General features: G+C 45.4%; 1 non-coding gene across 1 annotated transcript; it reads left to right on the plus strand.

The window, feature by feature from the left end:
* Nucleotides 1-1,076: 1,076 nt before the first annotated feature.
* Nucleotides 1,077-1,148, plus strand: trnae-uuc (transfer RNA glutamic acid (anticodon UUC)). Its single transcript has one exon. It is a non-coding gene; the product is annotated as a tRNA-Glu (tRNA).
* The last annotated feature ends 3,345 nt before the right edge of the window (nucleotides 1,149-4,493 follow it).

Raw genomic sequence — 4,493 nt, forward strand, 5'->3', positions numbered from 1 at the left:
ACAGACCATTTTATACTGAAGACAGGCTGTGTGTGTGTGTGTGTGTGTGTGTGTGTGTGTGTGTGTGTGTGTGTGTTTGTGTGTGTGTGTGTGTGTGTGTGTGTGTGTCCCTACTGACTGGAAACTGAATAATGACCAGACTAACTTTTATCATTGACCAAGTCTGGTTGACTCACTAAATTCATAACTGAAGCGATTATTTAATTAATAAACAGAACATGTGTCTAAAGTCATGATCAAATTAATGGAAAATCTGAGCAACCAGGGTTTGAAAATGTTCCAATGAGCCAAACCAATGGCTGGGAGGTGGGAATCCAACCAGGGACCTTTAGATCCACACCAGTCTTCCCTGACCTCATAGAAACTGGAACATTTCAACAAATAAATTCAAATTCAACTCAGCAGCAACTCTAGAACCGTTGCTAACTTGCTAATTCCTGTTAGCTCCAGATCAGACAATGCAGGCTCACCTTCACGCTTGGTTGTACGACCGCCACCAGTTGAAGCTTCTCTGGTTCAACAAACTCTGGGGACTCAAGACACAAGTCAGCACCGGTGCAGGTCCAGATCCAGATGTTAGCTGAGGGGGACAATGGCTTAAGGGAGCTCCAGGGAGCTGGTTTGAACTGGTCCCTCATCTCTGTGAGTAGAAACCATCTGAGGTGGAAGGTCTGCTTTGACCTCCTGACCTCCCAGTAAAGCCAGTATAGATGTTGAGCTTGGAGGAGTTGATGGCCTCCTTCATCTTCTTGTTGGAGGTGTTTGCTAAACTCAGCACCACCACAGATCAGAGGAAAGTCCACTTGTCAGCTGGACACTGGAGTTCTAGTGACCTGCAGGATCTTAGTTGTGGTGGCAGCAGGCCTGTTCCAAGAGCTTTGCTCACATTCCTGATCAGGCTTCATCATGGTTCTGGACCACTGAGTGATAGAAGCTGATCCTCGGGGTGGACTGTCTTTAGGGGGCTGAGGTGTCTGGTGGTCTTGGTGGACCCTCTGTATCTCAAGCTGAGACCACAGAGTCCTGTGTTCTTGAGTCATTGTCTATAGTCTCTGTTGTTGGAGAGCTCAGTGTGGTCCCTGATGGTCTAGTGGCTAGGATTTGGCGCTTTCACCGCCGCGGCCCGGGTTCGATTCCCGGTCAGGGAATGAGTTATTTAGAGGTTGAGGGAGAGGTGATCAGGTGGTCCACATGATGGTGGAGGTGATGAACTGTGAATCCATCATGGCTCCACTCTCACCCCCATTGTAGTGTTCTTGGTTCACTCTGCCATGGCCCCATGTTGAAGGGTGACTGTCTCATTCAGGTTCAACCCTTTGTTAGACTCTATGAAGTCACTGACTCCTGCAAGGACAAACTGTAATCCTCCTTCGTAGCTTTGGTTCCTTGCAGCACAGAAAGTCCATTCACTGATGTAGGAACTGGAAAACTTAGAGCTCTGGTCCTCGGTTCCTTGCACCAAAGAAAGGAGGGAAATGCAATCAATGTTGAATTCATTTACATTTCTTATATTTGATCAAAGCTAGAACTTAATAAGCTGCCATCGACCTTGATGACCAACTCCTTCACTGTGTAGTTCAAAGTCCCTGGTTTGATTTGTGTCAGGACTTCAGAAGCTCCAATCCTCTCTTAGTTCTAGTGAGAGTGGAAGAGATTATAAATGAGAGAAGCAGGGCCCTCCCTCAGAACTGAACCAGCTCAGTTGGGAGAGCCTTAGACTGAAGATCTAAAGGTCCCTGGTCCGATCCCAGGTTTCAGCAGAGGAACAGCATTGACTTTACTTTCCAGTGGAGGAACTGCAGACATGAAGGAAACTAACATCTTGTCCTGTGCATTCTTGTGACATTCAGGACATTTTTGGAGCCTCTTGTTGGATTTTTCCACAGAGAATCAGAGCCAATCAAAAGCATGGAGGACTTTAACATGGAGGACTGAACAAGTCAAGAAAGCATCAGTTTGACCTTCACAGGTGTTTCTTTTCCTGTCTCAATGCTGTAGAAAGAGCCTGAGGAGCTCAGACGGTAGAGCATCAGACTTTTAATGTGAGGGTCCAGGGTTCAAGTCCCTGTTCAGGTGCTGTGGAGGTTCCAGTGTTTGACAACATGGTACTGGATGAAGTTCAGTGTTGAACAAACTGTCATCATCAAAAGTAGAAGTGTTCTTGTCTTGCCACTGTGAGACAGTTGCTAGAAAAGTGACCACTAATAATTTCATGTGGCATGCAATTAACAAAACACCCACGTTGATGGTCGAGGGGTCTGGAGCCTATCCCAGCATCTACGGGCCAGAGGCGGGGTTCACCCTGGACAGGTCGCCAAAACCATTCACACTCACATCTACAGTTAATTTAGAGTGTCCAATCAGCCTCATCCCAAATTACATGTCTTTGGACGGTGGGAAGAAGCCGGAGTACCCAGAGAGAACCCACGCATGCACGGGGAGAACATGCAGATTCTGCACCCGAGCCTGGACTCAAATCCAGAACCTTCTTGCTGTGAGGCCACAGTGCTCACCACTGACCAATCATGCTGCCGTGGTCTCATATACTTTTCTAAATTGTGTTTCTTTCATGTCCTCCTGAGATCAAAGACAGAATTCTAGCTACTGTCAAAGCCCTGATGACATCATCAGGAATTCTGACTTTGATCTGGAGACTCTTGCTTTAATCTGAATTTGATCCGACTAATGTTTTAGTTTAGGTTGCATGAAACCGACCACCTCATTTCTCCTGATGGACTGGTGACCTGTCCAGGGTGAACCCTGCCTCTTGAACAATGTCACCTGGGATCGCCCCCCCCCCCATGACCCTTAAAGGATAAGAACAGAAAGTGGATGGAGGGATGGACTCAACACTGAAATCAGCTGATCTGATCCACATTCTAATGTTTCCTGTCCCTCTTTAGGAGTCAATGAGAATAGTAGTGTATATAATAATGTATATCCAACCTTGTAGTATCTTTCCAAAGCTTTTAGTATTTCTTCTTCTTTCTACTTGTAGTTTTAATGTCTGGATCTTTTCTTTTGATGTCCTGCTGTCTGCTCTTTGCTTTTGGAGCTTCCTTCAACAACTACCAGGCCTCCTGGGTACTGTAGGAAACATGGTCAAGTTCTTCTGACTTCTCCAGGAACGTCCTGCTCACATTGGTCTGTCTTCATTTTGACTCCTCCCACTGCCACAATGACCAGCCTTTATACTCTTGGTGACTGGGGCCCTGGTTGCTGCAGGCCTCAACACCAGCCTGTGGTTGTGAGCAGGGCAGAACAGAACTGACAGTATCTCCCATGCAGGACCTGGGTCAGCGCCTGGTGCCAGCTGGGGCACCGCTTTAACCTGGACCCCTAGAAGATCTTCTCCAGGAACTGGCCTTTTTGGTTCCATCAAGGCCTGAGAGGATGGTGAAGAGTGATCCTCCACCAGGCAGCACAGTCAGCAGCAGCCATTTTGTTCCACGAGAATCAAGTATGATAGTGACAGACTGGTGAGTACTTGCTAACTGACACTTCCTGTTTTTACTGCGATTCTTCCATGAATGTGCTCATGTTGGCTGGTCCCCAACCACAGTTTCAAAGCCATGATGACATCTTTCATCAACAATCAGACTTATTTTTTCTCTATTTGGACAAAAAAGGTTCCAACTGACACGGCCGGCCAACGTCCTGGAGTTCATTCAGCCTGGAGAACCAGGTGCTGGTTCCTTCTTTTACCAGGCAGGAACGGGCAGCAGATCCAAGATCAGTAGGTGAAGATGTCTGCTTTGACTGGTAGGAGGAAAGAGAGCAGGAGAGCTGGTCAGAGACTCTCCGACCAGGGTCAGTAGTAAGTGTTGCTAAAAACCTCAAAATAATGCGACAGTAATGTAGTAAAAATTGCTACGAACCTCAAAATATTGCGACAGTGATGTCGGAAGAATTGCTAATGAACTCAAGATGATGCTAACAGTAACGTAGTGATAGTTGCTATAAACTCAGTGATGCTTACAGTAATGTAGGAAGTGTTGTGTTTTGAACAACCTCAAAGTGATGCTGACAGTCATGTGGTCAGAGAGAACCTCAAAATAATGCTACAGTGATGTCGTAAGAATTGCTAATCATCTAAAAATGATGCGACAGTGATGTCGTAAGAATTGCTAATGAACTCAAAATGATGCTAACAGTAATGGAGTGAAAGTTGCCAATGAACTCAAAGTGATGCTGAATAATGTAGTAAGAGTTGCTACGAACCTTAAAATAATGCAACACTAATGTAGTAAGACTTACTACGAACTTCAAAATGATGTGACAGTGATGGAGCAAGAATTGCTTATGATTTGAAATGATGGGACAGTGATGTAATAATTATTGCAAATGAACTCAAAATGATGCTAACAGTAATGTAGTGAAAGTTTCGAATAACCTCAAAGTGAAGCTGACAGTCATGTAGTAAGAGTTGCTACTAACCTCTAAATAATGCAACAGTAATGTAGTAAGAGTTACTACGAACTTCAAAATGATGT

The sequence above is a fragment of the Aulostomus chinensis genome, chromosome 1 (genome assembly GCF_037954235.1).
Source record: "Aulostomus chinensis isolate RoL2024-O1b breed Wild chromosome 1, RoL_Achi_v1.0, whole genome shotgun sequence".
Classification (NCBI taxonomy): domain Eukaryota; kingdom Metazoa; phylum Chordata; class Actinopteri; order Syngnathiformes; family Aulostomidae; genus Aulostomus; species Aulostomus chinensis.